Genomic DNA, 20,631 nt, shown 5'->3' on the forward strand with positions numbered 1-20,631 from the left:
ATTCAAGGAACATTCAAGATTAAACCTGTGCCCTCCTATGAGTAGGCGTATCCACCTGCATCATGTGAACCCCACCAAATCCATGCGCCAATTCTAACTAGAATGATAGGTTGGTTCAAACAGATTCTGTGAGACAGACTGTAACCCCATTGGCCACCTGCGTGTGACCTGACATGCTCTGTAAGTGTTGTAACCTCATTGCCACCTGCATGTGGCAGGCTTGACCATGTGGTGTTTGCCTTTATAACCCGACCCTGAGTGTAGCCCAGGGCACGTGGTCCTAGCTTCCCGTGTCTGGGCTGCAGCCCTGGCTGGGCCAGCCTGCTATTTACGGTTGCAGTTCCAGCTCCCAAGTCTGGGCTGTGACCCTGGCCGGTCAGTATACTTTTTACTTCCCCAATAAATCCATCTTTTTACTTGAGACTGTCTGAGTGGTGGACTCTTGGAGGGATGGGGGATTCTCCCCACCCTCGAACCCCATTACATTGTGGTCCCCTCCCTTGGAGGGTCCCCATTACAGTGACCAAATTATATTATACAGAGGAATTAACCTTCTTCGCTTTTTAACCCCCCTTTTTGAAGTTTTTCCAGTTTTTTATGTCATCCAAAGGGGCAGGCTTTAGGAATACTAAGCACACTTCCCACATTGCCATCATGTTTGCAGTGTCCATCTATAAGGAAAAGAAAGGGAAGTACCTTCATGGAATGGCCATAAACACCCATCCACACCCATAAACACCTCTAGGACTAGATAAACTACACCTTTTTGCCAGCTCAACTCTAACCCCTCAAAGATAGGCCCACTGGCCCATCCTCACTTTTGCCATGTTCTTTTTTCTTGATTCCTGACTGAGAATAGACAATGCAGAATAGACAATGCCGTTGGCAATCATAAACCTTTACACTTAAATTTCTGATCCTTAGCCCAGATTTTAACAGTGGAGGGGAATAAACTCTAAGTCCTCTAAATATTTACATTTTTGCTAGGCCAGATAACTCTTGATAATGGTGCTAATAGCCAAATGCATTTAAATACCAGATATTCTTGAACATGTTCACACACACACACACACACACACACACACACACACACACACACACACACGTGCACTAAGATCTTAAAGCATGCAAAAAAGAATATCGGCCATACCTTTTCTGGAAGTAAAATGGCAAGAGATACTTTGGCCCACAACCAAAATACCTTACTCTTACAGATGACCAAGAGCTAGGTGTACATACAAACATTTTTAATAAGGCACATTAGCATCCCCCTTCACCCTCATTTCTCCAGAGTTTGCCTGTGTTAGCAGGGCACATTAGCATACCGATTGAATACCTTTGAATACCCTCAGGTGGAGGAAGGATGGGGGTCACCTGAAGCTAAATGCTTAGTCCATCATGTGGCCTGATTGCCTTTTATGTGATTTTAAAATAGAGCATTTTACAAATTTCAATCTGAGGGACTGGGGATTTAGCTCAGTGGAAGAGCACCTGCCTGGCAAGCACAAGGTCCTGAGTTCAGTCCTCAGCTCTGGGGGGAAAAAAACAACAACTATAAAAGACCAAAAAAACCACAAAAAAACTACAAAAGACCAAATTTCAATCTGACAAGACTAACTAGAAGTCTGTACATTTAGAGACCCCCTCGAGATCCCAGTGCTAAGCCTCCTTGAAGCCACTGCCTTAGACCATGCTGTTCTCTAGGGCTGGGTGAGCTGCACCTTTCTGCTAGCTCACATCCTCACCTTTCCCAGGGCTTAATGAACTGCATCTATCCTGCCACCTCATCCCTCACTTCTCAAAGATAGGCAACACTGACCCATCCTATGGCCAGATAATTCTTGATTACAGCTTTATGCATTAAAGTACCAGATTATCTTGAGTATGTTTACACACACATGTGTATAAGTATGCATTCACACACAATTGTGCACAAAGGTCTTAAAGCATGTAAAAATGAATATCAGCTGTAAATTTTCTGGAATTCCAGTGGCAAGAAATACTTTTGCCCATAGCACCATAGAACCACAGTAGTTAGTGTTAGAAAAACTTAAATACTTTTGCCAACAATGAAACAGTATCTCTTACTCTTACAGATAACCAAAATCTAGATGTTCAGACAAACTTTTCAAGCAAGCACATCAGCTAGCCTCAGCCTCTAGGGCCTCTGAAAACAGCAACATTGTTATCAAGACACATTAGCATATGAATTGGCCTTTTAATACCTTTAGATGGAAAAGGAGGATGAGTAAACTGCCAAAATACCAAGGTCCTGGGTATGAGGCCCTGGGTTCAATTCCCCAGCACCACATATACAGAAAATGGCCAGAAGGGGTGCTGTGGCTCAAGTGGCAGAGTGCTAGCCTTGAGCAAAAAGAAGCCAGGGACAGTGCTCAGGCCCTGAGTCCAAGCCCCAGGACTGGCCAAAAATAAAAAAATAAAATAAAATAAAATAAATAAAAAACAATGACACAGAAAGCAACAATCCATACTACAAATTGTTACTGACTTTTAAGAAAACAGAAGACGGGGCTGGGAATATAGTGGTAAAGTGCTCGCCTCGTATGCATGAAGCCCTGGTTTTGATTCCTCAGCACCACATATATAGAAAAAGCCGGAAGTGGCGCTGTGGCTCCAGTGGCAGAGTACTAGCCTTGAGCAAAAAAGAAGCCAGAGACAGTGCTCAGGCCCTGAGTTCAAGCCCCAGGACTGGTAAAAAAAAAAAAAAAAAAAGATGACAAGACCAAGACAGAAATAAAAAAACCAAAGCCTTCTGGGTAGGCCTAATCCAGAGATCTCCTACCTCAACAGTAACCAACATTCTCAACTGTCTTGAGATTCTGCTGGGTAGGCCTAATCCAGAGAGCTCCCACCTTAGCAGTACTAAAAACACTCTGTTGTCATCACTAATATTGAGGGCCTGGTTGAGGGGAGGGAGAGTCTTGGCACATCCACTCCCCTACTCCAACAGTTCCAGATGGACTGATCCTCAGAGAACAGAAAAACAGGCAAATAGAAAACAGGAAAAATAAAAAGAAAAACTTACTCCAAAAGTTTCCTGGGTGACTCCAAAAAAATGTACAGCCTGTCAGGTTTCCATGAGCTGGCTGTTGGAGCCACAGAAGAGCCAATGGTCCTTGAGAAAGGTCTCAAGTGGCACCTGAGCTTGTAGACTCTCCTATTCTTTGACAACCAGCTCAACCAAGCCATCTGTCAGTGCTGTCAAAGAAATAGATTGTGAACCTGAGGGGAACAAATCTGAGCAGAGGGGCAGAGGTTACTACATTAAGGATAAATAGGGGAGTAGCCTGCCTGCTATGTGCTTGCTTGTCAGATTTTTAGTTGATGGTGCACCTTTCTGCAAAAGTAAATTTTGCGTCCTGAGATCTTTGTTTATTTTTATCTCTTGGAGAGCATAACAACAGCAAGCAGGATCTGTAGTGCATATTTGGTAATGCACTTGTCACTCATAAAGTACACACCTGTGGAGGTTGCTTCTGCCTTGGGGGGACACAGTTTTGTAACTCTGTCAGAGGCCTGTGTGGGTCAGTGATATTGCCATTTGGTGTGTTGTTGTTTTTTTAATTTATTTCTTTTAGTTTTTTTTATTTGTTGTGCAGGTTACTGGGGTTTAAACTCAGGGCATTGAGCTCTCCCTTAACCTTTTTTGCTCAAAACTGGTACTCTACCACTTGAGCCCCACCTCCACTTCTGTTTTTTTTTTTTTTTTCCTAGATAATTGGAGATAAGGGTCTCTTGAACTTTTCTACCTGGGCTGGCTTTGAGTCTCACTCATTAGATCTTAGCCTCCTGAGCAGCTAGGATTACAGGCATAAGATTAGAGCAAATGGTCCATACCAAGCTTCTTTGCATAATTTTGATGAATGAAACATAATGTGGTTTATAAAGTATTAGATTAAAGCTAATCTCCATGGTAATCAAACAGGTCTAACATGTAGGTTCATAGTATCTCCCAGTATCATCAGTGGCAAAGAATAGCTGTTACTGAGCTTCTGAAAATACAGTGTACAATTGCTTTAGTGAGAAAAATGTTCTCTAGGCACTCCGAGGAAAGAGAACACGCTGAGGACATCTGTAGCAAAATAAAATAATTCTTAAATGTCTACTTCTCTGCTTCTCATCTCTTCCTTAATTCTCTTCCCACAGCTTCCCCAACCTGTTTCTTGGAAACCATTGTCTTCCTAAATTTCAGGGAGATATTCCAGCAGCACTTGCCAGTGTGTTTAAATGTGTTTCTTGTAGCCAATAGATAGTTGGGTCTTACCTTTTGCTGTTCTATGTCTTGTCATTTAAATGAAGAATTGTAGTCGCTGATACTGGGTGTAGAAACTGAGAGTAGTAGTTTCTGCCATTTAAAAAACTAGTAATGGGGCTGGGAATATGGCCTAGTGGCAAGAGTGTTGCCTCATATTCATGAAGCCCTGGGTTCGATTCTTCAGCACCACCTAAGCCAGAAGTAGTTCTGTGGCTCAAGTGGCAGAGTGCTAGCCTTGAGCAAAAAGAAGCCAGGGACAGTGCTCAGGCCCTGAGTCAAAAAAAAAAAAATACTAGTTTCTCCCTTTCAAAAAACCTTCAGCATTGAATTCTTTCCTGACTCCCTAAGGCTTATCTACTCATCCGTGGGATTTGTTTCCTCCACCTTTTTCATATTTACACTGATCCTCCTCCTCTTCTGTGTGTAAGATGTCTTTGAGTTTCTTTTGCAATACTGGCTTGGTGATGATAAATTGTTTTAAAGTTTGCTTATCATGGAGTGTTTTTATTTGCCCTTTTGTTGTGAATTTTAGTTTTACTAGATTTGGAGTATTTGGGGTTGGCAACTGTTGGCTGTCAGCAAATGAAGTACCTTATTCCAAGCCCTCCTTGCTTTAAAGGTTTGAGAACTCTGCTGTTATTCTGATGAGCTTCCTTTTGCAAATGGTATGCTTTTTTTCTCCTTCACTTTATGCTATTCTTCCTTATTCTGCATCATTATTAATTTAGCTATAATATATCATGGGGAAGTTCTATTCTGATTTTGTTTGAGTGTTCTAAATGCTTTCTGTACCTAAATGGATCTTTTTTTCAATTCGGTAAGTTTTCTGCTATTACTTAGATAAAAAATATTTCTTGGGGCTGGGGATATAGCCTAGTGGCAAGAGTGCCTGCCTCGGATACACGAGGCCCTAGGTTCGATTCCCCAGCACCACATATACAGAAAACGGCCAGAAGCGGCGCTGTGGCTCAAGAGTCTGAGTGCTAGCCTTGAGCGGGAAGAAGCCAGGGACGGTGCTCGGGCCCTGAGTCCAAGGCCCAGGACTGGCCAAAAAAAAAAAAAAAAAAAATTTCTTGTGCCTCTATCTCCTCTTTCCTATTAATACATGTAATTCATAAATTTGATTTTAATAGCTCTGAGATTCTTCTCATGTTTGATTTTTTAATTATATCCTGTATTTTCAATATGTCTACTTCTACTCCTTCTTCAAGTTCTGAGTTTCTGTCTTTTATAATGTCTACTATGCCAGACTTTCCACTTTATTTCTCATCTCAGTCTTTGATTTGATTTTGTTCTTGATTTTTATCTCTTGGTTGAGATCATTTATCATGTCTTACACTGACTTCCTTATTTCACTTATTTGTTTATGTCTGCTTTGATCTCTTTGTTGTATCCTTTCAACCTCATTTAGCTGTTTGGCTTTGCTTGCTATTTATTTAGCTTTTGATCTATATTCTTATTCATTTATTTGTGTTCATTTTATGTTTGTATAATTGCTTCTAAATATCTTTCAATTGATCAAACATTCTAATTCATTCTTTTGAGCTCTGTGTATGGAATTTCCTTCACTTTACTGTCATTCTGATCCCTCATTGTGTGGTTTACGTATTTTTATGTTAGAATCTACTTATTTGAAGAAATCGTGTGGTTTGGATTTTATTTCCCTAAGGTCTTCCTGTGGAGTTGATCTCTATGTTCTTATAGGAATGGGTATTAGCCAGGTTAACGTGCTGTTTCTCACCGTTCTATCACTCTTCTGACTTGTCTGATAGCCTCTTTGGGAGAGAACCAAGGAACAATCAAGCATAGACATTGGACAAAATAACACACAGCCACAGCAAAGTATCAGTCTCTTTTTTGAAGAGCCTTAAGAGTTATCAGGGCATTATTATATCTCTGAGGTCATGATCAAGTGCTGGGAGCCATTAGATCAAAATTGTTAGGCAAGAGTTCCCTGAAACCTGAAAGTGATTGAGGGGGTCCTTCAGGGTAATAACAGGGAAGAGTTACTTGAGACTATTGTAGATTTTAAATTCAATAGAATAATATGATCAATCAATGTTCATTCTGAGAATGGGAATGGGAATGGGTGGAGTTTTTTATGTCTATTATCTGCTATTTCTATTGATAGTGGGTCTCCCATCCATACTCTACAGTACAGATATCTATAGTCCAGTTAGAGGTAATGATCAAGGCCTCCCACTGGGCCTTTCACCACTCCAATCCAGCCCCAGATTTTAACTGGTTGTTTTTAACCAGTCTATCATGCTTTCTCCTACCCAGATGCCAGATGATAATCAATCAGAAATAATTAGGGATATGATCCACAAACTCCAGGACTTCCTGGAAAGCAGGAGATAGGAACTAGCCAAGTCATCCTTTTTTTTTTTTCTTTTCTGCCTCTACAGGATGGCTGCCCTTCCTTCTGCCAACTGTGTGCCCTGTTTCTTTTGTTATTATTCAGCCCCTGCCTCCTAAGACTTGTTTCATACTTCATCCAAAAAATACATGCATTTATCCAGGAACTATCCACCACTGCTGCTTTCTCCTGGACCAGGAAACATCTCCACCTTTTAACCATAAAGTTGACACTCCTTGCCAGTAAAAAGTAGCTAGAGAGAAATGGCTCTGCTTTATAACTATCCAAAGGCTGGGATGTTAGATCTGCCCAGAACAGCCCCTTCCCACCTTCCTCTTAGTGAAAGACAGCAGGTAGCCTTACAAAAATCACTGCCCCAAAACAGTAATCACCTGTAACTGTCAATCATCTCAATGTCAACCACCTGGCTGTGAGTCAGCAAAGGACCCCAGACTCTGATGTCACTTCTACATCCTCTGAAGTCAGTTCCTGAACTGACATGGTCATGGGCCTTCAGACAGTGACAGGTTCCCCAGGCTTGGAGATCATATCCACATCCACTGTGCTCACACCACCTCCCACCTTTCCTTATACAATCTCTCCACCATTTGTTCTCACTCTCTGTGTACCTCCATCTTATGTGAGCCAGCAGTTTACTTTCCCCACATGAACTCTTTTCTGACTGAACCATATGGTGGTCACCTCTGGGTGAACTTTACAGGAACATTTCAGCTAAAATTTCATTCAACCTCCAGCAGCCACATTGTTGGCTATCCTTTCCTCTTCTTTCCTAATCTTGGGATCTCAAGGGCCTTTGCAATGTTCTTCCCTTCTCCTCCCTTTCTTCCTGAGACACCTCACTATGAGATCACATTCTCAGTAAGCCCTGAGCCTCACAATGGTCTGGACAGGAGCAGACAGTCACAGGAGGAAGAGAGCTCTGTGGCACAGTGGCTGGGCTCAGAAGACTCCCTGAAGTCAGGCCCGCTCTGGCCTTAGAAGACAGCCCCAACTCTGCTCCAGCCATGCCCTCTCAGGAGCCACTCCCTTTACCCTGGCTCAGGCCCCTGCACTTGTTCCTCTAGAGGCACTGTGCAGGCATCACCTGCAGTGTGGCTTTCACAGCATTTCCAATGCTCTGCTCCAGCTGGACCCAATTCTGTTCCCATTCCCATTGTTGGGCCTTGACCCATTCTGGGTTTCTTGCCAGGAGCAGTCCACACAAGTGTCCTCATGATCAATCTTCCCTTTGCTCTTTCACTCAGCATCAGCTGGAAATTGTGCCCAAAACAGTAGATCCCTGATGTCAGTAAAGGACGAGGAGCCTTGGAAAGAAGGTAAAGCCCAGGGGAAGGGATTGTGGGAGAACAGTGCAGAGAGCAAGGAATAAAGTTTTTCTGCATTGAGATGAAAATCTACAGAGTATTTGCCTAGGAATCTTACTAATAACTGGATTGGGGTGAAGTTTCCTTCTTTGTAGTGTAGTATTCTACGGCCTTATGTCTCAAAATTGTATGCTAGAAGCTTGTTTGCAAGAATTTCCATTGAGTCATCCTGAGAAAAGTTTATTATCATTTCCTATATTCCACTGCCTGAAATCATGAAGCTATTCTTGCTCTGCTTCTTCATGAATTCTCATAAGAAAAGATCTGTTCAATCAGGAACACGAATACACTGCAAATTTCTTCTTAAAGGCCTGAGGTCCTCAAAGATTCATTCCTAGGAAGCAATGAGACCTAATATCCAGCAGTGAAGAGAAAACCTGTCAGAATAAATGTACCCAGCCAAAAAATAAAAATAAAAAATGTGGAGACATCCATTCCTGCCACCTCAAAGAGAGAGGGCTGGGGAGAGGGGGGGGAAGAGAGAGAGGGAGAGGGAGAGAGAGGTGGGGGGAATCGGGGGAAGCTCCCAAGGACAATGTTTTGGCCTCCAGGGAGATAAGGATCTTCACAGAAAGGGCACCGTTTTCAAGGAAAAGGGGACCAATGGGAGGACAGGGACCACCTAGGAGGTGGAGTCTTTACAAAAGCAGCTTCCAGGACCTTCTCCTAGCCTCACTTAAATGGCTCAGTGGCTACTTCCTAAAGATGGCCCAACTTCAGGTTGTAGGTTTCCCCTTCCCACAGCTCCTCTCCCAGTCTTCCTTCCATCCCCATTGCCCACTCTGCAGGCAGAGTTCCTGCTTTATTTCTGCTGTGAAGACTGCACTCCTCATGCTGTCCTGATTCCAAATTTCCCAGCAGCAAGCACTCCATGTTACCTCGCTTCTCAACTCCTTCTTCCCAATTTCTCCTTCAATCAGACCAGGTATTGCCCAGGTATCTTCTGTGGAAATGTGTACACTCATACACAAGAAGCAACTTGGTTTACATTGCAAACGAAACACTTTTGGTTTATGTACAGTTAATAGTGTTTTAAAATAGCTACAGGTTGGGACTGGGAAAAGGGCCTAGTGGTAGAGTGCTTGCCTAGCATGCATGAAGCCCTGGGTTCAATTCCTTAGTACCACATAAACAGAAAAGACTGGAAGTGACACTGTGGCTCAAGTGGTAGAGTTCTAGCTTTGAGCACAAAGAGGCTCAGGGACACCACCCAGGCTCTGAATTCAAGCCCCAGAACTGGCGAAAAACATTTTTTAATAAAAATAAAATAGCTACAATGAAGAAAGAAAACTCACAAGTTTATATTTTTCCTAAATTTTAGCCAGACATGTAAGTTGGCTTTTGTTGAATCCTTCTTATACTCACTATGATAATTATGAGATAATTACTGAGATAATTTAGTTTTTAGCACTCTTCCTATGGATTATATTAATTAAAAGCTTCTCAGCAGGTGAACTATAAAAGGGGTTGTAGATACAGGTCCCTCAAACCAAAGACTTGACATCAGTATCTCCAGCATGATCAGCTTCTTAAATCTGGCCAGTTTAGCTACATTTGGCATTTCTAGATGAACTAGGAAAGGAAAACTATGGAACTGAAGATTTTTTAGGAAATGTTGGGGTCACTGATTCACTGTGTGATGTTGCTGGCTTCTGGACAAGTGCTAAATCCTGTTGTTAGGATGAAAAAAGAAAATCCATTGATGCTTGATATTCTTTTGCCAACAATGCAATTAAAACAGTTGACTCACCTAGATCGCTGTGGATCACACTTGTAATTCTAGCTATTCAGAAAGCTAGAATGATTGAAACTTTTTCTGCAGGGCAGAAAAGTATGAAAGACTCCATCTCCAATGAAGCAGCAAAGTGCTGAAGTGAAGGCATAGCTCAATGGTAGAGTACCAGTCATGAGCAAGAAAGTGGAGCAAGAGTATAAGAAATTGAACTAAAAGGCTACCTGCCCAACAAATAACTAACAAATAGTTTGGTCTAAATTCTCTTCCTTTGTTACTTCAAAATTTATTTCATTGTTGTTAACCTCAACTTAAATTCAAAATGCAGTTCATAATAGGTGTTGATATATACATAAATGCCTATTATAATATTAAAAGACATGCTACTATTTTTTCCAGAAATCAGGGTGAAGAAAAGAGAAGGATGGAGAAAAAAAGGAAAGAATGGAAGAAGGAGGAAGATGGAAGATTAGGTGATGAGGCTAAATAAAATGTGACTTAACCTGTGGTGCACAACTGTAATCCCAGCACTAGAGCGGCTGACAGAAGAGGATCACTCCACTGAGGTCAGCCCAGCTACATAGTGAGTTATAGGGATAACTGGCAACACCCTGTCACAGAAAACCAAACCACAAAACTAAATCAATAATATAACACATCTTCTCCTGGAATGCACACAATGTTAGTCTTTGGGGTTAGGGTGAGCCAGAAGAAGCTGGCAGGGCCAGGCAGGGAGGACTGTAAGCATGAAGCATGGGTGGAAACGGGAATGGGGGAAGGGAACAGAAACAACCACAAGCCTGAGACGCTCAGATGACCACACTGTTTTCTACCAGGCTGGGCCTCAGGTATTCATAAGGTTATGTCCAGGCTCTCATTTTGTGCCTCGATTTCCTTATCTAGCTCAGCCAGCTCATGCCTGAACTTCTTCAGCACAGCCTTCGCTTCCAGGCTTGAAAAGTACTCCTCATAGTGCTGGCCCAGGGGCACCTGGAATGAGAGACAAAGAGAGGCAAAGGCAGTTTAGGGGTTACCATGATAGCTGGTTTGAGGGGGGCACACCTCCCTTTGTCTCATCCTCAGAATCCCAGACATCTGACTCTTACCATAATACACTGGGGTCTGCCCAGGTGCCAAATGATGTTGATCTGGAGACTAGCCACATAGGGATTGGGCAGTGCATCCATCAGTGTCTCCATGGTGGCATCCTTGGTGGTCAGTGGGGGCAGCTGCATGGTGCAGGGGGCATTAGGAACCCAGGAAAGCCAATCCAGCTAGAAGGATGGGGATTTAGAGTTCAGGAGAAACCTTAGTCTGCCTGCTCATAGCCCCTTCCCTGACTCCAGCCCCAAATTCCCAGCTGCCTCTGCTGCAAAGTACCTGGCCCAGGTGGATGGAAGAGTGCTGGCCAGTGCAGGTGAAGATGCACATGGTGACAAACCGGCAAGCCTGGGCTCGAGTCTCCAGAGAAGTGGGAAAGCCTAAAGGAGGGGGCTACAGTGATGACATTGACCGAGCCCCAAGCCCCAGCCAAGGAGCAGAGCTGAGGCAGCAGGCACAGACAGGAGAACAGGGGCTGAAAAAGAAGCCACTAACTCTCAGCCACTTGTGGATTCCACATGAGAATGTGTGGGGCAGGAAAAGGAAGAGGCCTGCTGCTGGCTCCCCATCAGTGGGGTGCTAGTGCTGGCTCACATATTCAAGGATGTGAATGCTCAGGTGGCAAATTGCATGTCCTTGGGAGCCACAGAGGAAATAGTCCCACCATGGCAATGGGCAAATGCTACAAGTTAGGACTTATTCTGAAGAGCCAGATGTGAAGCACTTAGGAACAGTGCTCTCCTGCAGTTAGCAAGGCCTTTGAGGGTCCTCCCAGGGGCTGGAAAAGCTTCTGGAAAGATCCCTAGAAGTGGAGTGGATCCAGGAAGGAGATTTAGAAGCCAGGACAAGGTCAGCTATTACCTCGGTCCTGGGCACCACGCAGGCCAGTTTCGGTGATCTCTCGACATCAGTGCTGCAGCTCATGGTCCTCTCTCACAGACTTATCCGTCTTATAATAGAGATCCAGAATCCCCTCCACATACCTGCCAGGCAAGGGCAGAGCGCAGGAGCTGAAGTCCACTGCTCTAATCACTGGTCAGTTCTGGAATTCCGGCCTCTCAACCCAGACACAGAGCCCTGTCCTCCCACGCCTTTTTCTCCCTGTCCCCATCCACACCAGCCCCGTGCTCCCTCCTGCCTTACCTGTAGATGACTTCCCACAGCCACAGAGCATCCTGAGCATAGCATAGTAGGACGACTTGACATCCAGGAGCCCCCGCTCTTTCAGGTCATCAGGGGGGCAGAAGGAGCTGTAGGTCACAAGGGCTCCGGATCTCCTGAGTACATCCAAGTGGCCGACCCCACCTGTGCTTGCCAGCTAAGGAGCAGGGAGTGGGGGCAGAGTCAGGCAAACTGGCTTCCCTGAAGCAGAGCCAGAGGGGGAGTGAACTCGGAACCCCCACTTTCTGTTCCCATACCTGGTCAAATACTCCAGAGTCAGAGACTAAGCCCTTTCTGGCCTGGAGGTTGATTTCCATGGTGTATCACAGGTGAGGAAGCAGAAGCTAGAGAGGAAAGAACAGGGAAGGGCACACTGAGAAGAGACATGAGGCAGGACCCTGGTAGACAGGATTTTCTAGGAGGAAAAGCACAGGTGTCAAAGAAAAACACAGCCTGAGGGTTAGGAGACCTGAACACCACATTTCCACTGATGTGTCTTGTTTAATTTCTTCTTCAAAAAGCTTTGTACATTATGATTATTGAAAGATTCTTTTCTTCCCTTATACTTCCCAGAAACTTACACCAACACTCCTCTACCTTTGTCCACCCCTCAGGACCCTGAGATAGTCTTTTCCTGATCTCCCCCGTCCTGGTGATGGGAATGTCACATGCATGCTTTACATCTGCTTCCAGATCATATCTTTGTCTTCCACAACAAGAACAATTTGGACTGGCTTAGAGGCATAGGCCTGTAATACCAACATTCAGGAGCAGGAGCATCACAAAATCCTGGCCAGGCTGGGCTACACAGTTGAAAATATTGTCTCAAAAATATTATTACTTCCTTGTTGCATATGGCCCCATGATAATCAGCTTCATGGAAAGCATGATTAGCCCACTGAGAGGGGATGGCCTAACCCCACCTGCCTCCATACCATCGTGTCCTCACACTTAGCTTGTGTTTGAAACAAGCCTAGCATATTCCAGCATCGAGGATTTTGCTTTAGCTGTTCTGCCACCCTAGAGCCTGAGCCCCTTCATCATCACATTGCTGGATCCTCATAGTCTGCTTCTAGTACTCATCTCTTCGAAGTACTCTTCTTCACATACCAGCACCTCATCTGCTCTGACTGCTAGCACCTTGCTCACCAGGGCCAACACCTTGCTATACAAGCCTTATTTTCTTTTTTTCCTTATTGGAGACGAAAAACTCAGAATACCAGGACCTCCTTGATAGATGCAGTTGTTACCACTGGCATCTAGGGTTCTTGCTGTGCAAAGGCACACAGAACACATATTTTAGTGATTCTGAGCTTTTGAAATCCAGATCTTGTGGTTAATAGGAGGTGCTACTCTCCCTAGCCACACTCCAGCCCTTTTATGCACTGGTTGTATATGTGTGTTTATATGTGTGCCAGTACTGGGACTGGAACTTGGGCCCTGAGTACTGTCCTTCAGCTTTTTCCACTCAAGTCTTGAGCTCTACCACTTGAGCCACAGCTCTGCTTCTGACTTTTTGGTGGTTAATTGGAGATAAGAATGTTGGGGACTATCCTGCTTAGGTTGGCTTCAAACTTCAATCCTCAGATCTCAACTTCCTGAGTAGTTGGAATATAGGCATGAGCCACCAGCTCCTGGCTACACTAGTTATTTCTGAGAAAGACTCTCACTTCTTGTCCCAGGCATAGACCTGGCATGTAATCCTTTCATATATCATTTTCCACTGTAGCTGGAAGAATAGGTGTGAGCCACAGTGCCTATTCCTTTAAGAATCTGAGAGATCTTCTGCCCAGGCTGGCTTAGAATCACAAACCTCCCAATCTCAGCATCCTGAATAGCTCCAATGATGCTACATTCTACTATTGGCTGAAACAGGTCTTGTGACCTTTTCTGCGCAAGTTCACTCCTTTCCCTTGGAATCATTTTTACCTCTATGGTAGGGTCCACCACTCATTAAAACTGCAGGTCGGGCCATCAAACACTGATCTGATCTCTTGCCTTCCTCGGATGGGCTGTCCCTAACCCTGCTGTCCTGAGAGGATGAGGAGGAGGGCTGCATGAGGGTGCAAGGAGACAGGCAGGCAGAAAACTGGGAATAAGTTGGTACCTTGTAAACAGGATGTATCATCGGAGGACACCACATGGTGGCCACAGCAAAGACCTCAGCCATCAAGTGACCCCTCAGAAGATGTGACTGCAGCTCCTGCAGCTGCAAGTCAGAGCTGCGCACCCAGCATTTGGCCAGGAGCCACACGGTTGAGGGATCCGTGGGCAGGAAAATTGGGGGTGGGCTGGATCCAATTTTGGGCAGTTCAAGCTGGAGCAAGGACAAGAGTGGAAAGGAAGAAGTTGGAGGAGGGCTGAGTGCCAGAGGCCCAGCGATTCCTCCTCTCTTGCACCTGTCCTCTCTCCCTTCCTCCTCTGAAGTTGCCTGGCTCTCTCCTTTTCACTGCAACTGCCCAGGCCAGCTGCCGTATCTCCCATGCTCTCCTACCATTCACTGTGGTGTGCCAGCACTGTACCAGCCTGAGTGCCTTCAGCGTCTGCAGGAAGTGTGCATCCACCAGCCCTGCCAGCCTCTGCTTCCCCTTTCAGTACCCTGAGTGTGGCAGAACAACCCCCTTCCTCCTTCATCCCACACTCTTGTGAAGAAATCCTGGGCTTTCCCCAAGCTTCAGTGTGACTTCTGCACAGAGCACTGGGCTCTGGTTTTAAGTAGCTGAAAGCTCAAATGTGCACGGATTACCGCCATTCCTAAAGCTACTGCCCCACGGGACCCTAGCACCTCCCATAGCCTTGGAATGAGACCCAAGTCCCCAGTGGTAGGACTGCTTCAATTCATACTAAATACAACTCACACCTAAGGTGTCCACATCTTCCACAACAGGCTTCCCCAGTCCCAGTGATTCTACCCAGCTTAGCGTGGTTAGGCTGGGTATCTCACCACACATTATTTCTTCACAACATCCCCAACTGTTCACTGACAATCTGACTTTTTATACCTCAGCCTCTTTGCCCAACACATCTTGTCCTTCAGATTAGGTCCTGAATCCCCTTGCTTGTCTTAGTCCTAATGCTCATCCAAGGAGCCTTCCCAAACTGTCTGTCCTCAGAATAATATGCACCATATAAATACGATATATATATATCAGATATGTATATATATATCCCATATTATATATGAATGTGTATATATAAATACGTATATGCATGTATCTTTGTGTTTATATAGATATAGATGTTTCAATCACTTATACAGACTTAGTCTTTCTCAAGAGAGAGAGAGGTTACAAACCCCTGAGAATCATACTTTGTCCCTTCCCCCTATAAAGGCCTCTTACAGCGCCTTAGCACCACCTGTGTGCTGAGGGGGAGAGGATGATCACTTGGATAGGGCAGACTGACTGAGAAGACCAGCCATGCTAGAACAGCTCTCCTGGGGCCTCTCACCTGGATGGCCATGGGGAAAAGTTGACCATCAGGCTGCAGTTTCAGCAGGACCACAGGGGCAGCCAGGTACTGCTGCCTAAAATGGATGACATTGGCCTTGATCCCATCCAGCAGGGAGAAGTCAGCTTGAAACAGTGTCCCGCCCTGACGAGAGAGAGGACAAGGGCTACTGTCAGCACGAGGCGTCTCCTTCCCACCTGGATTCCCCATATGAACACAGGAGAGAAAGCACCTGGCTTGTCTCCCCTACCCCTTATATCATGGTGTGCATTGTGAGCTTCATGTCACACCACTCTGACGCCATACATCTGAATTAGGCCCAGTGTCACAGAAGAGGAAACAGATGATCAGACAGCATGGCTATCTTGCCTAGGGTCACAGAGCTTACAACAGCAGAGGCAAGATTCAAATCAAATCTGCCCAGCCCTACATGGCTGTGGATTTGTCCCAGACCCCATGCTCATGCCTGGAGCTCCTTCTCCAGCTGGGTCTGCAGGTCCTCCATCCCGGAAGGGAGCACGAGGTGAGCAGGAAGGCAGACACAGCATCTCAGCACCATGGGGTTGGCGCCATTGAGAAACTAGTTCCCAAAGAATGTGTCCTCCTTCCAGGAATCTCGATCCCATCCTGGGGATGGCAGTTGATTGTGCTATGGCACCCAAGCTCCTGGTCCTTCTAACCCCCACCTGACCATCCCCATGGGAGCTTGTTCTGCCAGAGGCACTTAAGCCTCTGCTTCCCATGTCCAGCTCTTTCAAGTTTCCTGGTTCAAGATGGATTAGCGGAGTATGGGAAGTACTGGGGTGGAGGAACTGACCAGCCAGCTTGCCATAGCTACTCTTGAAGACACAGTTGAAGTCATCAGAATTATCCCAGGAAGCCATAGCATTTTGGGACATTTTGAAAATGAAGTCTGCCATCCTGCAGAAAGAATGGGGTCCATTTGAACCCAACATCACAGCCACAAGCACCTATCATGGAGTAGCCCAGCCCTGTGCAGTCCCTGAGCCCACCGTCTCCACCTGGCAGGATGCCACCTTCCCACACCGGCTGCCCAGCTCTCACCCCACAGCCAGGGACGTTTCAAAGTCCATAAGCTTGTCCTCTTAAATCGCTCATTAGCAGGGAGGTCAGATAAGATTTTCCCAGCCACATTCGGGATTAAACCATCGTTCCAGTTACCCAACCTGGGCAAGAAATAAACCAATGCGTGGGTCCTCCAAAAGTTTTAGCATCTGACTATGTGATCACTGGGCTGGGTTCAGAGGGAAAGGCTAACCGGTACAGCTTCACTCTTTCCTGCAATTCCTCTTCCCTGTGTTTCTTGAACAGATTTTGGGGATCTTGTGTGGCCTGGAATTGAAAGAGAGCATGATGGGAAATCTGCCCAAGGCTTCTCCCAGTGCCTGCTAGGTATGTCTCCTCAGCCAGCCCTCCAAACTAGCACCTGACCTGCAAGGTTCATTCTAGGATTCCTGCATACAGCACAGTGATAGCAGCTCTGCAAGAATACACTTTAACAACTCCTGGGGACCTTCTGCCCTCTACATGCTGACTGTATCCTCTGTGCCTGCTTCCTCCATAAACACCCATGAGCTACCTTGTGCCTCTTCACAAGCACACTCCACCTACTCACCAGTGCCCTCTAGAAAGGTCAGGATGCCTCTGCCTTGCACCCTGTGGTAATAAGGAAACCTGTACTCTGCCCCTCCATTCCCAGGGCCTTGCACAGAGATCTAATTGCAGAAGCAGGCATCATCCTGCATAAGGTGCCATTTTTGCAGTTTCACAAATGGCAGTGGCCCAAGATACTCTGACACATCCACCTTGAATTCTTCCTCCTGTGGATGACATTAACTTTGTATGGGCAGCACCTCTGGATGAGGTGCTAGAGGTGAATCCTGCTTCCACTGAACCATGGGAAAACTGACAAGAAGAAAGGCAGAAATGGACAGGGAGTACACATGCCCAAGTCCCAGTATCAAGTATCTGATCCTACACCAAGGACAGTAGATGGGCAGGTGCACCTCTTCCTTCATCTTCTTCCCTACAGTCAATCTTCCAAGTGCTGGGAATGCTGCACAGAGTCCAAGGCAGTACTGACTAGCTGCAGCTGAGACCCTGCCAAGCCTGAGGCCAGACAAGGACCCCTCTCCTCTGTGGAAGACTTCTGGAAGGATGCTCCATTCAAGCAGAAACCTATAGGTGAGCAGTGGCCAAGAAGTGTGAGAGCAAGAAAAAAAAATGAGAGGGGAACAAAAGAGTGCCTGATAGTCCCTGTAGAGCTCAGAGGTGAAGCTGCCGCATGAAGCAGGAGCACAGAGCATAGAGCACCAGGTCTGGGGAGACAACTAAACCAAAAGCCCCCAAGGTTAAGCCAAGGGCATTGGAGCAGGAGCCATTCAAATGTTCTAAGTAGACAGTGTTGTAAGAGTGGGAATGTGGGAATATGGCCTAGTGGTATACATGAAGCCCTGGGCTCAAAAAAGTTGGGAGGCTGGGGATATGGTCTAGTGGCAAGAGTGCTTGCCTTGTATACATGAAGCCCTGGGTTCGATTCCCCAGCACCACATATATAGAAAACAGCCAGAAGTGGTGCTGTGGCTCAAGTGGCAGAGTGCTAGCTTTGAACAAAAAAAAGAAGCCAGGAACAGTGCTCAGACCCTGAGTCCAAGGCCCAGGACTGGCAAAAAAAAACAACAACACAAAACCAGGAAGAATGTCGTGACTTTGGAGTCAAGAGAACTGTGGGGAGTGAAGAGTGCAGCAAAGTCCCACCACCACCACCAAATTCCCAGGAGGTTAGATGGCAGTAATCAGTGAGTGATTACTGCTTGCCACCATCCTCCCTAGAGCACTTTAGCTACATCTGGAGTGTGCTCCTTGAGCTAGGTACATGAATCCTCCACTGAAATGGGGAGCCACTTCCAAGTTGGGATAGCTCCCCCAGATTTCATCCATTTTTTGGTCCAGGGGCACAACACACAGCTTCTGCAACTTACTGTGGCCCTGGATGGTTATAGCAGGGCCCCAGCTCAGCCTCATCATGCTGACCCACCAGCCACAAATGCACCTTGTTGTGGAGTCTACAGACAAGGAGACACCAGTGGAGACACAGATGCGGTACACAACCAACTTGCTCACACATATTTCTACGTCTGAAAGTGAAGGAGGATGAATGTGCTAAATAGCATAGCCGATTCCCCACCCTCTCTGAGGGTGTCACTCATCCAACCCACCCTGTCTAGCAATGTGCAGGGGCCCCAGTGCCATCAGCCTAGACTCTACTCTGCCCAGCCCAAAAGGTGGGGCCCTGGCGGAGGCAGAACTTCCAACTGATATATTGATGAGCTGGAAAAGAAAATGGGAGTATTTCAACAGAAAACATGCAAGGAGGTGTCCATAACTTTAAGCAAGAAGCACTGAAAATGGTTCATACTGGGACTGACTGAAATATGGGGGGTGAGGAGGAACTGCCTCCATTTTAAATACATGCAGACTCTCAAATTGTTTCATCAATGGTAAAGGACAAATTTAAAGTTTTAGCAGAGGGTGAAGTGGGTATGGATACATTCATAAGTCTGCACATATTAATATTTCTTTATTCTACATTACAATATTGACCAAGAAATCACTTCCCCATTGGTGCACAAAGATGTACCTTGATATTTGGAAAGGTTTTAGTGTTTTGCTCTAGGATAATATACTCAAGATTATAAGTACACATTTAGGTTATTAGCAGTCTTTTGATGATACGTCTTTTTTGCTTTATACAAAGGAGTAATTACCATTTCTTTTTTTAATTAATTAATTAATTTATTTGTTTATTAATTGAACACAAATTTTTTGACAAGGTGTTGTGCAAAAAGGGTACAGTTACATAGTAGGGCCGTGTGTACATTTCTTGTGATATCTTACGTCCTGTTTTTCTATCTCTTCTCTAGGTCAGGTAGATATATATACAATATACAGTGTATCAAGAACATATACAGTAGCCACGTGGCCACGCCCAAGAAAGTTCGCCTAGGGCTTTAAATGTAATGTCGATATTACACCATATGTTGACAGTAGTCTTATATGAACGTACATACCTAGCTTTTTTGTATTCCCCTGAGAGGTCAATTTTTTTTTTATTTTATTTTTTTTTATTTTTATTTTTTGGCCAGTCCTGGGCCTTGGACTCAGGGCCTGAGCACTGTCCCTGGCTTCTTCCCGCTCAAGGCTAGCACTCTGCCACTTGAGCCACAGTGCCACTTCTGGCCGTTTTCTGTATATGTGGTGCTGGGGAATCGAACCTAGGGCATCCTGTGTCCGAGGCAGGCACTCTTGCCACTAGGCTATATCCCCAGCCCTAAGAGGTCAATTTTTGACCTTTATATGTTGAGTAATTGTTTGGTTTTAGTTACATATTGTTGGATCGCTGGCCCAATCCTGTGGGGAATACTATTTGACAAGCAGTTTTTGTTTCACAGACTTGGTCCCTACTGTCTCTCTGTCTCCCTTTGTTAACAGTCATATATCAGTGAGATCATGCCCCTTTGTTTTCTGTGTTCTAGGCTTGTCTCGCTCAACATTATTTGTTCAAGTTCTGACCATTTCCCTTCAAATAACAATATTTCACCATTCCTAATCGCTATGTAGTATTCCATTGTGTATAAGTACCATATTTTTTGGATCCATTCGTCTGTGGAGGGGCATCTGGGTTGTTTCCATATTTTGGCTATTGTGAATTGTGCCGTGATAAACATGGAAGTACAAATGTCTTTTTGATATCTTGGGGTTTGCTGTTTAGGATAGATGCCTAGGAGTGGTATGGCTGGGTCATAAGGTAGGTCTATATTGAGCTTTTTGAGAAACCTCCATACTGTTCTCCAAAGTGGTTGTACTAATTTGCACTCCCACCAACAATGGAGAAGGGTTCCTCTTTCCCCACACCCCCTCCAGCATTTGTTGTTGCCTGAGTTCAGAATATAGGCCATTATAACTGGAGTGAGGTGGTATCTCAGGGTTGTTTTTATTTGCATTTCCTTTACTACCAGGGATGTTGAACATTTCCTCATGTGTTTCTTTGCCATTTTTATATCTTCTCTTGTGAAGTCTCTCTTTAGCTCCTTTGCCCATTTCCTAATAGGTTTATTGGGTTTGGAGGTGCTTAGTTTTTTGAGTT

The 20,631-nt window shown here is 45.2% G+C and overlaps 1 pseudogene; it reads right to left on the reverse strand.

Moving 5' to 3' along the window:
* Positions 1-10,604: 10,604 nt before the first annotated feature.
* LOC125365783 overlaps positions 10,605-20,631 on the reverse strand; it is a 74,995-nt pseudogene continuing 64,968 nt past the window's right edge.

Source organism: Perognathus longimembris, chromosome 17 (assembly GCF_023159225.1).
Source record: "Perognathus longimembris pacificus isolate PPM17 chromosome 17, ASM2315922v1, whole genome shotgun sequence".
Lineage (NCBI taxonomy): Eukaryota > Metazoa > Chordata > Mammalia > Rodentia > Heteromyidae > Perognathus > Perognathus longimembris.